This window comes from Amphiura filiformis, chromosome 8, assembly GCF_039555335.1.
Source record: "Amphiura filiformis chromosome 8, Afil_fr2py, whole genome shotgun sequence".
Classification (NCBI taxonomy): Eukaryota; Metazoa; Echinodermata; class Ophiuroidea; order Amphilepidida; family Amphiuridae; genus Amphiura; species Amphiura filiformis.
The window spans coordinates 39,365,661-39,384,669 of NC_092635.1; the positions used below are offsets into that span (position 1 = coordinate 39,365,661).

A 19,009-nucleotide genomic window follows, 5' to 3' on the forward strand; every position below is an offset into this window, starting at 1 on the left:
TTTGGATTTTACAATGTAGCAACAGCATTTTATGAGAATCTTAACATTTGTGAATGGATTCTCAGATACATCGACAAATTTCTATGCCTGTTATTAATTCTACCAATCCACCTGCATTTGTAACCCAAGCTTGTGTACACTTCCGAGTTCTGACATCAATATTTTTCCAATTTAACATGTCCAATTTAACATATTTGAACTTTTTTATTATCATGATTATGAAGAGCCCTTGTAGACCTTGCTATCTGGATCCCAAAACTCCCATTTTGACACTCCATGTTGCCATATGGGTTAAAGGTCTAGTGATGCTTAGGTAGGTCTTTTACTTTTTAGTGTCAACACTACAACTGCATTACCTACAACAAGAATCCTGGTCTGAATATCATAATTTTCAGCCATAAATGCGCATAATTTGCAACTTGCAAGATGATTGCAGCATTCATGCGCCACTGCGAAGTCAACATATAACATTTCAATATCTATCATTATCTGAAGTTATGACTAATTCCACAGGCTATAAACTATCTCTAATTGGCAATAATTCAAATACATTTTCATGCACAGTAAATCCCAGGCTTAAAATTGAACCATCCAAAGAGCTTTGCAGAACTGACATTTTACTTTAAAAATGTGAGTAGTCCTATATATTTGGATAGTAGCCCTATATGTTTGGATGAATGAATACCTTGAAAATGAAATTGAAATCTTTCAGGATATATGGCAAGCGCTTCTTTACTTTACTGTATGAGCTACTCTGATTAATGACTTGCGCTTGAAAAACAACCCCTGACTCTGATTACTATTGATCTTAACAAGTAGATTCAAAATGAACGACAACTGACAAGATCATTTCAATTTTTGTTAGTGAGAAGGAGCAATGATGTATTTTATTTTGACATCACATACAAATGAAAGTAAAATTAAGATACTCTTTTCTTGTATTTTTATTTCAACTTCGGAACTTTAGGTTCTATAATTTGGTTCACCTCAAGTTCGGTAGTGACGTATGTGCGTATTTCGCTGGCCGCAGTATCAAATCATGAGCGTAAAATTAATTGTGCAGAGCATACTAGAACCAAATAAGGGCGGTTTGTTAGCACGCATGCAGCGCAGCCACAAAAAAGCATTGATGCCACTATCTGAACTTGAATCGAACCAATAGGACAAGTGGTTCTAGGTTTTTCAATTCAGTTCTAAAATTTACCATGAAAAATATGACAATAAAACCAAAAAACATTTCTGCAAAATACATGCAGTTTGTCTGGTCTTTTTGCACATGTCAGATCATGTTAATTTATGTTTGTGTCAATTTATGTTTGTGTCAATTATTTCTAGATTCATATTGGAAAATCAATAGCATTTAAAATTTAAACAATGTTACTCTATTACCTTGATCTTAGTCCTAATTATGAATTGGAATTTCATTTCATTCTTATATTGACAATGGTCAATCAATTGTATTCAAACTATCTGAACAAGTAAATAAACTTTATCAAATTACACCAATTATTTTCTGGTCACTACTTATACATCCACATACCAAAACAAATCACAGAAACAAATGGCCATCAAATCACTGCCATGCAATGATTAGTGGTATTTACATAGATACAAGTTTATTATCTGTCTGACAATAAAACCAGTGAGGTTATATCCAAGTACCTAATTAGTGACTCACTGAGAAACATCCCACATTTTGTCCATAGCAGTTCACTTATTCTACATGTACATAGGATTGCTTCAATAGGCTACAGATTTAGGATTTCTGGACTTTTTGATTTCAATATATGATTGCTGGAATCCAGACTTTCAAAGTGTCTAAATACGAACAAATCCGCAAAAAATGGTTCACAATCAAAAATCCTATTAGAGGGGTTCATTTCAAACAACTGCATGATTACTATAGGCATACATTTTATTGTACCTCTACCTCAATTTGCAAAAGTATAAAAAAAGTATCAAATTATCTCAATTTGCGAGCATACCAAGAAAATAAAATCACATTTTTAATGCATTTTTGGTCAAGAAGGTCCATTTTTCACAAAACTGCCCCCCCCCAAAAAAAAAGGTCATCTTTTTTTTTCAAAATTTGCACCCCCACAAAATCTTGCATACAGGTCTGCCTACAGTATTTTACATGAAATTGTGCAATTCACTGTACCATCACATCCAGTGAAAGAATGAATGTAGGGTAAATTAAAATTGCACACTTTGTTTCTAACCATGACAGTAAAATATTGTGAAACTCAAAACACCATTCACACTTCAAAATGCAACATCTTTTTAAATTGACTTTCCACCTCCCAGGAGCAAATCCAAATGTTATTGTCAATAATATGTAAGAAGAGATTGAAAACAAAACAAAGCTATCTTCAGAACAAGTTCAAATTCACCAATATGAGATTATGGGTTTACATATTTCCAATATTTTTATTACTCAATACTCATACATGTAGTGTGAAGGGATTTCTATTTTCACACTTTTAGGCACGAACCGCAGGGCAATAAAATAGATACAATTGAGCTGTAACTTCTGTATCAACTACTGTATAAGTGGTAATTTTCGTGTACAGTTATTTTCGCAATTTGGAGTGAGAGACACATTTTCGCGAATGTTATTTTCGCGATTGCCCAGTCCTTCCCTATACTTGAAATACATTATTGCATACATTTGCGAGGTGTTATTTTCGCGGTTGGAGCTCTAATCGCGAAATTCGCGAAAATAAAACCCTCGCGAAAATTACCACTTATACAGTAACAATTACAAATGCTGTTATGCTTTCTGAAATTTGTAGCTGACACCCCCCCCCCCCCTGCACTGGTACACAAATGCACATCTAGGGAACCCCAGGCTTATACACATGTATCCTGAATAAATCTTATCTTCTCTAAAAGTTCTCTTATAACAGAGAGTTTGATTTATGGTGGATAATTATGTCCCTTAAAGTTTTCCAAAATAATAAAATACTGTACTACTGGTACAAAAAAGATGAATCATGGATGAATGCAGGGACATACATGTTGACCCATGGTATTGAGCATGTTGAGGATATTTCAGCTTCATCATGCACTTGGACAATCCCAAACATATGTCATCAATTACCACCTTCAATGCAATGTATGTAACACATCATGACCTGAATGGGGTCAATGCCATCCCCTCTAGCTCCCAAAATACCTTGCCCTGATAGAATATAATGTAAAGGTCAGCAGGTGTCAACTACAAAATGACACAACAATGCTATGCTTCAACTGTCAGGAGGTACTTAAATAATCATGAAAAGTCAGTGGCTATATAAAGCTAGAAATGTCCACACCTAAAAACAAATGTTCCACCATTGCTAAACCTAAACACGTCCCACCTAACTTATAGTTTGTTCGGCTTATAATTGGCATAAAAATGAAACAGCACATATAACTATTGTAGAATGGTGACTGTGTACATTCAGCGTGCAGTTGGGCACAGCACTTATGCTAGTTGCTCGATGCATAATGCGTGACTGACGTACACGTAAACATGTGAAACTTTATTGATGTGTGCAGGAACAAAAACCTACTTTTCGCCAATTTTTTGATTTGCCAAACAAACTATAGCACTGGTCCAGAGTTTGATGTAAGTTGTAACAGACCCTCCCTGTCCCTGGCAATAACCAAATGCACTCGTGTCACTCTGGCAGACTTGACTGGCTTCGCAGCCATGCGCAAGGAGAGCATCAAAATCAGAAGAACTGAGCCAGTTCTAACCTAACCTTTTCCATGCCACATAAGTTTTGTAAATGGGATCATAACATTCTCCCAGGGGGGCTTTGGGTGCTGAAGCCCCCCTCACTTTGTTAAAAATCATGTAAAATCAGCCATTTTTTGGCGATTTTAGCCATTAAGCCCCCTGCATAAACTCTGAAAGAGGGCTGAGCCCCCGCAGGAAAAGTTCCTGGACATGCCAGTGGTTATGTGATATTATAGTGACCATACCTTTAATATGAAAGACAGTTCAGTGTACTGTCCAATGAGTGCCTATTAGTTCAATGGATGAGACAACATCTTGTGTTATTTTATATCTTGAATCCTAGACTAGTGAACTTAGCTAGCTGTCAATTTTCAGAGCAAGTTGCAACCTGACTGAGTGAAGTCCACTTTGATTAATTTAATCTAGCATCAATTTAATGCTTGAGAAAATGCACAGGTTGTTGCTCCTTGTCCTTGCAGTTTAACATTCCTATCTAAACATGCTAAAGAACGTACTTATTTTTACAGGGCAACTTACATAATTTTTCTACCATTCTACCTGCTATCTTGTCAAAACATTCAACAACACTCCTTTACAAGTTCACTTTTCGGGGAAAATAAAATTTTGTAGGGAAAAGTTGATAGATATCCTCCCCGGCCCCCGCACTCCGTGTATCCACAGGTATTCATGCTTGTCGGTGAACTTTAAAAACACCCCCTTTTGCATCTCATTTCGCGAAGTTTTAGGGGAAAAACACCCCTTTTTTAGCGATTTCGTGAATTATTTGCCCTTCGACAATACCCCTATTTTCGCTAAAACGCGAACGATATTTCTAATATACCCTTTTCTGGCAGAAACGCGTAGGCTGCTCGATGAAAATATCCTTTTTTCAATTTTGCAAACACGTGGTTTGAAAAAACACCCCTTTTTTGTGTGTTTCGCGAATCGCGTTTCTTCATCTGAAAACACCCATTATTTCGTGAAATTTTCGACGAACATGAATACCCGCGGATGCACGGAGTGCGGGGACCGGGATATCCTCCACCACAAAAATCTGGCTACAGGTTTCTATGCACTCTAAATACTGCTACTCATGTTTGAAATGGCAAGTCTTTTGCCCCCGGGCTTTTGCCATGCATACTACATGTAGCGGAGCTGACTTTCTCTGTACCTACTTTTTGCTGTTTTTGCAACCCATGCAGGAAGACCCCCCCCCCACCACCCCAGTCTTCAATAGCTCATTATAACTCAATTAAATCTATGTACAGTATCACAAAACATTCTCTTGATGTCACAATGCTATCAAATACAATAACAATGCAACAACAATAAAATCCAACAACAATAGGTTAACTAAAAGTACGCCAAGGTCTCCTCAGATAATAAAGATGTACACATGGTGAACAAGTTGCAACCCTAAAATTGATTGTCTAGTCAGTATTGATAATGTACAAGGTTGAATCATCATTGCAGCAATATTGATATACAAACCTATCCATGGGTCATGGAACATGTCAAGCAACAAATCACAAGAGAGAAAGCCGGATTTGCATGATTTCTCAAGCATGAATCAACATGGAAAATAATTACTGTAAAATTTTAATTTTACATGCACGAAGTACTGTTTTAGGACAATATCAGTTTTCCAGTGCCTGGGTGCACAGACTGGGTGACAACTACAAATTTAATAATAGGCCATAACCATGCAATACACATCGTAAATTGAAAAACTAGTCATGGGGAGAAAATATTAATTAGAGGCCTATATCTTTTAAATCAAACTTTGTAATAAAAAAAAGATTGCAAATTAATTTTATCCTAAGTTTAGCTCATAAATCTTACTTGGACAGTACAACCGTCACTATGCCTCCATAGCCCCATAAACATGATCATGTACAATTTATATCGGTACACCACCTACACAAACATGCACCCTCCCCTCCCCCTCCAAAAACACACACACACACACAGGAAATGTTGAATGCTAGCATGTATGCATTCTAATTTATTGGAACGAAGCTAATTTATGAACTATTGTTTTCAACCTCTAGCACCCTTTCTTCTAGTTATACCTTGTTTTGGGAAAATGCATAGTCTTCTGCAAATGTAGGGCTCTTGTCGTTGGGTACTTGTATACATGTACAATGTATTTACAACAGCATGGTACTGAACTACATACAAATTAGCACATATTTTACTACAATGTATGTAGTCTGTCCCAGGGCCCATAACCTTGCAGCATCCTCAAGTAGGTCGCTGCTGAAGAATTGATGAAGCACTATGCATTCAGGACTCAGAGCTGGACTTACAACTTTGACACTATAGATACATGATTTGATTACATACTACAAAATGATTCAGGGAGCTAATGCAATGGAACATTTTTAATAAACTAAAATTCAGATATTTGGTGAAAAATTTGCCGACTTTTTAAAAGCAATATTAGTATAATAGGTATCCATTTGTTACTTCTTGGATAAATATTTTTCATAAATTTGTCCATCGCTACTGATATTAAAACATTTAAGGCTATGTATCATCATTAATCCTGTTGTCCCATGCAGAAACACACTTCGTTCCTAATGTCTTTCAAATATATCCCTTTTTGCGTGTAGTTCCACATAAGGAAGCTTAGAATTGTGATTTCAAAACAAACAAAACAGTTCAATCTTGGCAAAATGAAACAAATTAATATACCGTATTTCGTTAAATAAACGCCCCCTGGGGCGTTACATTTTCCCAAGGGAGGGCGTTTATTAGAGGTCATTTTAGCACGACAATTCCCGTTAAAATCATTAGGTAAGCTTAAAAGTCACGCTAAAATGACGAACTATGAACTTTTGACACTGACTTTTGGTTCACTTCCGGGTTGCCGATGCAGATTTTCGCCATTTATTGCTGCTATATATTATCAACCATGTGAGCAACTTGGTAAGCTTACTACACAAGATAGCATGGAAATATCGGAATTTTTGAAACATCTTGGTTGAAAAAAAGTGGTGGGGGCGTTTATTTGAGGGGGGGCGACTATTTGACGAAATACGGTAGATAACTTTTAAGAACTGTAAAATTTGCCCCCCCCCCAAAAAAGGAGGGAAAATACATGGATTCCAATTCTGTCAGACAGCATGACATCACTTATGATAGATTGCTTCTTCCCATTGGTTGCTCTTGCCGAGATTTGGCTGTTCCATCTCGCCCCCTCGGACACGAAGGGGACACTTAAAGTTGCACTCAATGGGGGAAATCACAAAACATGCCATAAAATAAATACCTCTGGATGAAACAATTCCAAAAGTGCGATTCCTTATCAGGGAAATCAACTTTGAGTAATTACCAAATACAATGCAAATTGGTATTTTCTATGCTGAGACAATTGACTTGAACTGAAAGGCCCTGTACAAACCAATAGGGATTTTGCGAAGGTGTTACCTTTGACAGACGAGAGACGTGGGTAAGTGCAATAGATGGAACAACCCCAACCGAGAGAATATATCTTCCCAAAGAATATCTCTGACAATGAATCCTAATATTCCCACCAGTCAGTGGCGAAAGCATCATAGGGGCACAGGGGCATGTGCCCCCCCATCGATCTGAAATTTTAAAAATCCCATAGAAAAATTGCCGAAAAATGGCTTGTGGTCCCCCCCCCCAATCAGACCCGGTGCCCCCCAATCATGGTCGGTGCCCCCACCCCCAATGTGATGACCCATGCTACGCCACTGCCACCAGTCTTCAATGACAATTTCATCATCAACATATCATGCATATATCCAAGCGGGAAATATGGCACTTCAAGATGCTGTCATTTCCCTCTAATACAACAAGTAATATGTGCACAATGTAACAGGGTGTATGTTTGTGTACATGCAGTCGAGTTCATACAATGCTAACATATTGGCGATCTATATTTCCACCTTCACTAGCAGGAAATCATTTACTTAGTTCTGTTGCGGCAATCAATGCAATCAATTCAATTAATTTTACACACACTGAGCTTGTAGATCTTCCCTTCATACATTCATGCTAGCTGTGTGGTGAGAAGGTATGAGATATAATATCTGCAATTTAGAGCCCGGTTGATTCTATGTTATCTGCATCTTGATTGAGGAACCCCACAAGATGCACTTAAAATTTTCTTTTTTAACTTCAGTCAAAAGCAATCAACTTCGGCCAAAAAACAGGCGTTTTAATTTCATACAGGTAAAAGCAAATCTCCAAAATGCAAAATCTGGGTTGGTCGGACTTGTACAGGGTTGTCAGTTGTTGCCTGAAGTGTGCAAAAATTTCAATATTTGCACCAGTAAAACATGGCAGGAGAACTGAAGCAACAGTGTTTTTTCTTCCCGCACACTGCAACTTTCATAAGAATTTTGTTTTCAGAGAGCTATTCCATGGAAAAACAGTGGCATGATCGATGCCATATTCGATGGGTATTATGAAAGAGCTATTCCATTTCCATTTTTAACCCCCCCTCCCCCGGCTTCTGTCCCTCGACTCGACCAATCACATGAATTTATCAATTCATGTCTAATACAATTTGCTAGCGCTAATGAACTCCTGGCTCCTGCACTTTATATCCTAGTAGTAGTACTTTGCTCTTTTCTTGCAAACATGCTTTGCTTACAAAATGAAAATGATGCAGAGGGTTGCCATAAAAGACTTTACCGCACAAATGGGCTCACATCTCAGAAAGTCACTCTTGCTAGTCACTTAGGCTATTTTGTAGACATTAGACTTAGAGACTTACTTGACCCAATATGTTTCCTGCATTTTGCCAAGTCAAGTTTTTGAGGTTTCAAAGAGCTGAGTTCCTGTTTAATATGGGGGTTATATAGCTGCTTTTAAAACTGATCAATCAGAGAAATGTTTTTCAATCAAACCGTATTCAAGAAAAACACCTAATTATCAAGATATTGAATGCTTGTGTAACTGCTGGAAATAGTGCTACATGGACACCACCTGCCTCTGTCTCGATGCGATGTTCGCTATCACTATGGACAACAATGGCCTCATCCCAATGGCATAGTTCAATAACCTCAATTAAACAAGCATAGTGCAAAATTTGACCTCAAGTTGCAAAGTATGAGTTTTTGTACCCAAATTTTCAAAGGTCATTAAATGAATGTGTAAATGTATTGGAGATAAAGAACTTTGCCTGATAGATGAGCATGTTGTGGATCTTAGTGTATACCTCTGGAAAATTGTAGCAACACAGTGTTTGTTGCCCAATGAATCTGGCATGTTGAAGCAGGCGAATTGTCTTGATGTTGGCAGTAGCGGCATGTTTATACTTGTAGTACACAGCACTAATTGAAGTATGAAAGGTACGTGACTAGAGGGGTATGTTCAGGGTGAAACATACTTCAGCCCATTTCTCAATGTCCGCTTGTCTGTCAGTAAAAAGCTTTACCAGTGTTAATTTGAATACTTTCTTCAACCACATACATTTGTAGACACTGACAAAAATATTATAAAATTTTTGTTTTGTTCTGTTTTTTCAAATCTCTATCAATATGCACAATCAAGGTTTAGAGCCATATAAATGTAATATTTAAATCAAATTAAAATTTTGTTATTCTTTATTCAAAATGCTGAAATAATAAGTAATAACTCTCAGGAAAGGTTTCTGTCCATTTCAAGCCGAAATAACATGATAAAGTCAATTTTACTGCCTTTTTATCATGGAGTGTGATGGGGACCTAAATTATCTGAATATGGTGTAATGTCAAAATTGCTGTTAACCAGACAAAAACAACAAATTTGGTCGAGTCCATAAAATTAGGTTAAATTTAAGTTGAAAAAAAAAACACTTTTTTTTTACACCAATGGTTTTTGCTGAACCATGAAATGGTCTCAGCCTATATGAGTGTATGTTGCTTGCTTGCTTGCTTGCTTGCTTGCTTGCTTGCTTGCTTGCTTGCTTGCTTGCTTACTCACTTACTTACCAACCATTTGGTCTGAAATGGACATATCTTTAAATGCCACGAAGGTATGAACCCCCAAATGGTGTCAAATGAAAGGGAAAGAAGTAAAGACTAGACTTAGCTGTGGTCTAAGACCACGAACACAGCCGTGTTTTGACCCCTAATGACCTTTAACCCCAAAATATATGAAAACGCCCATAGACATTGGCTAATGTCAATGCATGGGTGCACGTGGCACAACTTTGCTATGTTATTTGTGGCAGAAGGGGCATTTTGAAGGCTTTTCGCCTCAGACCGGAAGTGACCCCTTAATGACATTTGACCCCAAATAAAAAAAAATACCACGTATGAATTGGGTAACAACAATTCATGTGTGAACATACCGTTACTGTCCTATGTTTTTCTTAGCAAAAAAAAATTTTGAAGGTTTTTCGTTTTACACCGGAAGTGACCCCTTAATGACCTTTGACCCCAAATCTATGAGGACCCCATAGACACTGGGTAATAACAATTCATGTGTGCAAGTGGTGTTACTGTCCTACGTAATTTGTGGGAGAAAAAGCATTTTAAAGGTATTTCGTTTTATACCGGAAGTGGCCCCTTAATGACCTTTGACACTAAATAAAAAAATACCACATATACACAGGGTAACTACAATTTATGTGTGAACATACCTTTACTGTCATATGTTTTTCTTAGCAAATAAAAAACTTTGAAGTTTTTTTCGTTTTATACCGAAGTGACCCCTTAATGACCTTTGACCCCAAATCTGTGAGGACCCCATAGACACTGGATAATAACAATGCATGTGTGCAAGTGGTGTCACTGTCCTACGTAATCTGTGAGAGAAGAAGCATTTTGAGTTGAAATCACGCTTTTGACCCCTATGACCCCTGCGTGACCTTTGACCCCACGAGTTTCATGTGACATGTAGGGGCATGGCCAATGATGGTTGTGACCAAGTTAGGTCAAAATCGGTGTAAGCATGTAAGTGCTAGAGCAAATGTAGTGGTCGGCAGAAAGAAGAAAGAAGAAAGAACGAGATCTGATTATGTTAGCCATGCGATCATGAGCATGCACAGCCAGCAGTGACAAATGAGTTATGACCCCGAATCTGTGAGAACCGGAAGTGATCCCTTAATTACCTTTGACCCCGCAAAAATATTCCATAGTGCTTAGGATGTCATAAGGAATATTCCTGGTGAATTTCAGCTTAATCGGAACTTATACATGGATTTTGATTTTTTTAATAAATTTATGATTGACCTTTTGACCCCCTTAATGACCTTTGACCTCAATGGAAAAAAAACCTAATGTACACCGACAAAATGCATTGTTCTAATTTTAATAAAAAAATTCTACTATGTTTAGTTGTCGAGATAAAAATTCTTTAGCTAAAAACAGGAAGTGACCTTTTAATGACCTTTGACCCCCAAAATAAAAATACCATGCATACATCAGGTAACACTGATTCATGTATGATGGTTATATTACTCTGGTCTGTTTACATTTTGAAATAAAAAAATTTTTTGATAATTTTGGTTTTTGACCGGAAGTAACCCCTTAATGACCTTTGACCCCAAAACTGTAGGCATCCTAAAGACCCTGGCTAGTAGCGATGCATATGTGCTAATGGCGACTCTCTGCTATGTAATTTGTAAATACAGTGATTTTTTTGAATATTTTTTACAAATTTTTCATACTTTTACCGGAAGTGACCCCTTAATGACCTTTGATCCCAATTCTGTGAAGGACTTTTAGACACTGGTAATAGGCGATGCATGTGTGCAAGTGACGTTACGGTGCTATGTAAAATGTGGAAGAAGAAGCATTTTTAGTGAAAATCACGGTTTTGGCCACTGACCGGAAGTGGATGACATTTGATCGGAAGTTCATCATGTGACATCTGTGGCACCACCCAATAGTCCTAGTGACCAACTATGATCAACATGGCTGAAAGCATGTGGCTACGATGGCTGATTTAATGATGTTGACAGAAAGAAGAAACAAGAAAGAAGAAAGAACGCGGAAAAAAGAATGCACAGCGCCGATAGCGGCTGTGCAAAGAACCTGTAAGAAAAAAGACACAGCCGTGACGTTAGTCACGGCTGTGTAAATATGATAAAAATATTTCCTAACGTCAGAGGTCATCCAAGGGGTCACAGGGGTCAAAAAAGGTCATTTTAACCAAAAATGCTCCAATTAAGCTGAAATTTATATGCAATGATCCTTATGACATTCTAAACATGTTTAAAATATTTTAATATTCATTTCAGGTCATTAAGGGGTCATAAAGGGGTCAAAGGTCAAGTTTCCAAAAATGCTCCAATTGAGCTGATATTTAAATGCAATGATCTTTAAGACATTCTAAACATGTTTAAAATATTTTAAAATTCATTTAAGGTCATTAAGGGGTCAATAAAGGGGTCAAAGGTCAAGTTTTCAAAATGGTTCAATTGAGCTGAAATTTAAATGCAATGATCCTTATGACATTCTAAACATGTTCAAAATAATTTAATATTCATTTAAGGTTGTTAAGGGGTCATAAAGGGGTCAAATGTCAAGTTTTTAAAATGCTCCAATTGAGCTGATATTTAAATGCAATGATCCTTATGACATTCTAAACATGTTTAAAATAATTTAATATTCATTTAAGGTCATTAAGGGGTCATAAAGGGGTGGGTGATATACATGTATATACATGTACCACAATATACTGCCAAAGCCCCATGGTTCAGCTATGGTGCGGTAACCGCTCTAGTTTACATCATAAAATGACCAACAAAGCAACATTTTTTAGGGAGGAGGTTATACCCTGTAGCTACAACCCTGGTACACTATGGCTTTAAAAAATTATCTCAAAACCACCAGCTATAATTTAGTCACATTCTTTGATTCCAATTACTCTAACAACAAATGGTTTGACCACGCCTTACTGCAACTAGTGCAAAAGATACAAAATGTGAGTATTAAAATACTTTAATCTGCTTTATTTCAATTATTACATTTTTGTATTGACTTGAACCAAAATACTTTTAAAATATAGAACAGTCATACACAATCCAGATAAGTTGCTAAACTTCTAGCTGGCCACACAATCACAATTGTTATGTCCTCGACTTTTGAATATATTGAATCTATTGTTTTAGTATCCCCTGTGAAATACTTAATTATTAAAGCTATTGTATTATTATACTTAGTAATGTTCTTATAAGCCTGTTTTAATAAGTGTATCTTATTGGCATTTAATCTAGATTTGGTGGCCTCTGGGTGCAAAATGTAAATCCTATTGTATTGGTCAATACAGTTCTACTTTCAGTCAAAGCAGTTAGCATACATTTTGTATAAATCTCACTCTGATATTTTCAAAGTTCCTTTCAGTTTTCTGAAGTCATTTAAATCGCTTAATGTAAATTTATTTCAAATTAGCAGCAATTAATTTGCAACTGGAAATGTCACTATATAAAACTATATTCTATCAATGAACTTTTCTCAAAACAATGTTTGTAAATCTAAACTGTTAATGATCCACCCAGGAGCTAGGCATATGTGTAGTGCAATTTGTAATAACATTATTACCCTATTTTAATTAGTCTGTCTTATTTGCATAAGTACCAATGCAGCCTCTGTCTAGGACATGTTGTCAACATGTTTAATTGAGAGCACAACCATAATTGAATCTGCTAATGCTTTCTAACACTATACTAGTGAGGTAGAATCAAAGATGTTTTACTTTAGTAAAACCTAGATACGCTTATGCGTATACTGATGCACGGCAGTGAACGTAACCGTCCCGGCTGATATCCAGAAATGACGTCATTTGTTCTGGTGCTGCCACTTCCGGGTAACGCGGGAGAAGAACATGCCTTTTGCAAACAAAATGGCCAACAAGTCCCGGCCCCTTTCCAGCGAAAATACAGCTTATTGAGCTAATGTGAACATGGGGTCATCGCCAGAAATATTTTCCTATCATATTGGACTAACACGTCAGCTATATGGTATTTCACGATATAACAGTAATAAAAAGAAAACTGCAAACGTTCTTTCGTCGGATGTTTGACGAAGTGACCAGCTCTAATGACGTCACTATGTAAACAACATAGAGGTATAAATAATTAATTAGGTAATACCAAATATGGAGGTATCCAAAAGTATGCTAATTAGAACAGGTTAGAAGGCAGGACGAATCAGAATACGATCCTGGTATCCAATTTTATGCAAATGAGTTGAAGGAGGTTACGTGAACATGTACACTAATGCGACTCTTGTGTATACCGACCTCTGTGGGTAGAATTAAATAACATTCTATAATTGCTATTTGCAACATTAATATCAAATACTCCATATTCATAATATTAATGTTGTAGATATATTAGGCCAAACAAAAAAAAAGGTTTGTCTCAAAGCTTGCATGCGCATTTGTAAAATCGCAAGATTTGAAAAAAGAGAAATGCGGAAATATTTCTTATTTCAAAAAATAAATTTACCTACAAGTTCACACAATTAGAAAAATAAATTGATAATTTGATAAGTAAATAAACAACATCATGAGTTAATTGGCAAAATGAAAACAAAACAAATATCAAAGTTAATGATTAGCTTGGGACTGATACATGCAAGTTAAACTAACTGATTACTCTCATTGCCAATCCATACTGATATAAATAATTAGAAATATTCCCATATTTATTCAATTAATAATTTGTAAATGGCTCTGGGAACTACCATTACAGAATCAACACCAGCAGCTGCACAGATTCCACACAGCAGTCATGGAGGCTTTCCACATATTTTATAACACTATTTATTTTTTCTGTTTACAAATCTTTCTGTTGAAAAGCTCGGATTTTGAAGAGAGGAAATAGTATGAAATCACAATAGCATAGTTATTTGTATAACTGCTGGCACATTTGCCAAAGGGATTGAAATGATTTACATTTATAATATGGATACATCTGGTGATCGACATTAATTAGCATAGTGTTGGGACTCCGATACCTGCATGATGATCCAAGATATATTCCATTTGAGGGGTCTAACGGTATGCGAACTGGTCTAGTTTTAGATGGACACAAGAATTATAAACAGGAACCTCCAACTTTCATGATCTAATAATGCACCTCAAGATTCTGAATTCACACAATACAAGATTGGGGAGAAATGTAGATTGTTTTAAAGACCAAGGGACAGAAGTTTTCTATCCTGAATCAAAGGTTCCATAACAAACTGTCATTCTGGAGACTGTACATGTAGCGTAGCCTAGATGACTTGACATGGATCTTCTTCCCCGATAAAGATGTCATATTGCACATATGTTACAAATTTCCTTCTGACCTACTAGTAATATCAGAAGATCTAAAGCCACAGAAAGTTGCCTTAAAAGTTGTCAAAACATTGCGGATTTTTAAACATGCAGTGTTGCACCACCGTGTTTAAACACTCACATCATTTCTTGGGATTTAAGGGAGTCATATATGAAATGGCCACCCTGGATCTATCATCTTGCAGCAATGTGAGTAACAATGTTGCATGATTCACCAACACGGATGTCAAAGTAACTTAGCAAACACATAGTTAAAAAAAAGGAAGTCAGTAACTGTATTACTCTGTAAATAATGTAAATGCTGAATAAGTATTTCATGAATTTCACAACTCTTAAACAGTTGTCAGTTGAAAATTTTCATTGGGGCACTTATTGAAATTCGATAGAGAACTTCTGCAAGTAAAATATTTAACAGCAGATAATAAATTCAGTTGCTTGTGAATTTAAGATATCCATTTAATTTATTATGTTCATACTGTGACTGATCAGGGTGGCCCAAACTACCATTTTAGCAACAGGATCGTGCAGAAAACAATGATATTGATATAAAATTGGATCCAATATTTTCACACACTTGGATTCATCAAAACATAATTCGCCAGCGAAGTGGTTACGTAACTCCCTGCTAACTGGATCACGCACCTTTTGGAATTGGTAGTACATGCCATAGACTTTGTGTTGTGATCATTTCGATCGTGGTGTAGAACTCCAAAGAGTGATCCAGTTGACATGGTGATAATCGGATTACACGTAACACTTCGCTGGGGAATAATGCAAAGAATTCTCTTACTGTAACACAATATCTAGCGACTAGCGTGTGTGGACAAATAAAAAAAATGCTGAGCAAGATAGTACAAATGACACCATATTTGCCAGTGTTTATAAACAATGTATAAAATTTCCTAGACATCCCCTGCTGAAAATTGTTTTCTAAACATTAGAGCAAAATTAGTGCAGATGGCCCGAACATGAACTTCATCAACCATAAACAAAAGGCAACATCTGTAACTAAGGAGTGTAGTACATTGCACACAGCCAATTAACTTGGATATGAGCTTTAAGACAAAAGCTAAGTAAATGTGACACAAGCTGGGCTGGTCTGTCTATAAATAAACACATAGGTTTAGCAGGGTTAATAGTAGCAAATAGTTAGAAATCTTTCAAAGTATATTCATGGCATAAAAATATTTTCTATCCAGAAAGGTGGCAGGTTTTCCTGTGCACTTGCATAATTTGTTTGCTTTTAAATGGAGTTTAGCCATCTTTTCATGGATAAATTGAGCAGCAACACAATTGGAGGGGTGGGGGATCTGGCTGCTTACTCCCTGTACCCTCATGAAGCATTTACAGAGAATATGCTGTTTACATTTAGGCATACAGAGAAGTTTCAGATTGCATCCCTTCAGAGGATGAGTTACCTACCCACCCAACTTCCCCATGCAAATGTTGTTTTGCGAGTATAATCGTAAGTCTGGTTATACTTGCAACTTAACAGTCTTAAAATTCAATTAAAATTCATTTTCCAGAAGTTATAATAATGAAAATGTGAAGCTATATTGATGGCAACCTTCTGCCAGTCTGTGTGCATTTTAAACAAATATTACAAAACATTATGAAATAAATCCACATATAGAGGGGTGAAGATGAAGGAAAGGTATATCAGATATACCCAGCAGATATACCATGAAATTGGGTTCAATTCTGCATCTCTGTGTTTCACAGGGACATGAACTTATGACATGTTTACCTTATAAAGCTAAATATGAACTTCTTTATAACTTAAGGGTTAAAGTGCAGACTGATCTGATGCAATGGTTTATATTGCCAACAACTGTAGAGCACATGGAAATATTTTCATTTTTTTGGAAACCTATATTTTATATTGAATTATATCAAGGTGTAATAAATAGCAAGCACATGTGTATGTGTGGAAAGCACACAGACACAGATAGTTATTTCTGGAGCATGACATGACCCATAAAAAAGGCTTAAAAATATAATGGAAACTATAGTTGACCCATGTTTTAATATTTAGGTCATATTTAGCCTCAAACTTTTTTAAGGGATCTAAAATGAGCGTTTATTGGTTTCGACAGTATTTTTTGTGGGACATGAGAGCACCTCAGACCTATCGATTGCATTCTGAATCTGAAGCATGTCTTTCTGATATCAAATAATTTTCATTTTTGAAAATCACAATATAATACAAATTTTATGACAAATTATAAAAATTTGATATTTTTCAAATTTTTGATATATCAGTCCTCGAAGTAAATTATATAAATCTAATGATATATTCTTAAAGTGTATGTAGCAGGAAGGAAAAGCCGACGATCAATTGAAAATTTTGACCTTTCATATTGAAGATATGGATTTTTTTGACCTAATTTTTTTTTTTTTTGGGAAAAAAAATCCATATCTTCAATACGAAAGGTCAAAATTTTCAATTGATCGTCGGCTTTTTATCCCACCTACATACACTTTAAGTATAAATCATCAGATTTATAAAGTTTACTTCAAGTACTGTTAAATATCAAAAATATCAATTTTAATGATTTGCCATAAAATTTGTATTAAATTGCGAATTTCAAAAAATCAAAATTATTTGATATCAGAATGACATTCTTCGTATTCAGAGTGCAATTCGATATGTCTGATGTGCTCTGATGTCCCAAAATAAATACTGTCCAAACGTTCATACCCCAGCCCTTAAGTTCACTCAATCAATTGAGTATACTCAGAATACTATTTTGGGTCAAGAATAACATCAAAACATTAGATCAAACATACTCATTTTATCTTCTAAACTTATAATTTACAGAATTAATTTGGGCTGTATCTTGACTTCATATTCTTTTTGATAACGGTTTAATATTCTTGTAGGTACATGTACAAACTCTCTTTCTCATTTTTGTGTGTCCGATGTCCTAGTCAGCGGCATAGCTGGGATTTTTTCCAGGGGGGGGGGGCAAGCCGGTATGGGCGGGGGCCCAAATCCACCAAATTTCCCTGCACTTGGGGGGGGGGGGGGGGGCCTAAATAGACAATTTTTGCCAGGCTTATTGATAATAATCGTATGGTATTGCATATTGTATGGATTCCCCATTTCTCTGCCCCTCCTTTCCCTCTCTCCCCCTCTCTCTCCTCTTTTTTCCTCTTTCTTCCTCCTTTTTCCTCTTTTTTCCTTACACTAGGGGCGGGGGCCCAAATACGCAATTTTTGCCAGGGGGGGCAATTGCCCCCCCCCCCCGGCAGCTACGCCACTGGTCCTAGTCCTGCTAGGGTGACATATTTAAGGACATCTTCCACTTTGACTTTTACCACTTTTGATGATTTGATGTGCACAATTATTACATGTAAATAAATACAATAATAGGAAGGCCTATAAATTAACTTCATCATATAGCTCACATAATCATTAACACCAACCAACCAACCTATTTTATTGTATTAATAGGCGTGCAGATATGCTTTATATTACATACATGCGTCTCTTGGTGTGTTAACTGATAAATCCCAACTGCCCACTCAAAATAATTCCCACACATTCAAATAAACATGTTCAAAACTCTGAATTGGTTTTGTTATGAAAAAATATATAGGCCTACCGCACAATCATGATGATAGCCTTTTAGATGATTCCAAGGACTGGAGCTATCACAATATCTCCCAGTCAAAGGAAGTATTTGGTCCAAATTAAAGCAGCAATGTTACTCCACAGGAAACTTCCAATTCATTGGCACAACTTTTAATCAAAAAATCTAAATTAGTTTCAATTTAGCTTATTTCTGTGTAGAATTTGATAACAAATGACCACAATATCACATCCAGATGACACCATACATTATTAGGATTTCCTTGGAAACCCGCTAAAATTGGTCAAATTGTTGTATCGTAATTAATGATAATGATTATTTATAAACACGGTATCTATCTATTGCCACAGTGGTAACTTGCCGATTTTCAAACTACTTTGGTGATTATGAGTTTTTGTACACAGAAGTGAAAGAGCTTTTTTTCCAGTGCATTTTT

At 36.2% G+C, this 19,009-nt stretch overlaps 1 protein-coding gene across 3 annotated transcripts in view; it reads right to left on the bottom strand.

The window, feature by feature from the left end:
• The window catches only part of LOC140159007 (ras GTPase-activating-like protein IQGAP1), a 142,563-nt gene that overhangs the window by 108,495 nt on the left and 15,059 nt on the right, over positions 1-19,009 (bottom strand). The gene's annotated exons all lie outside the window — the stretch shown is intronic.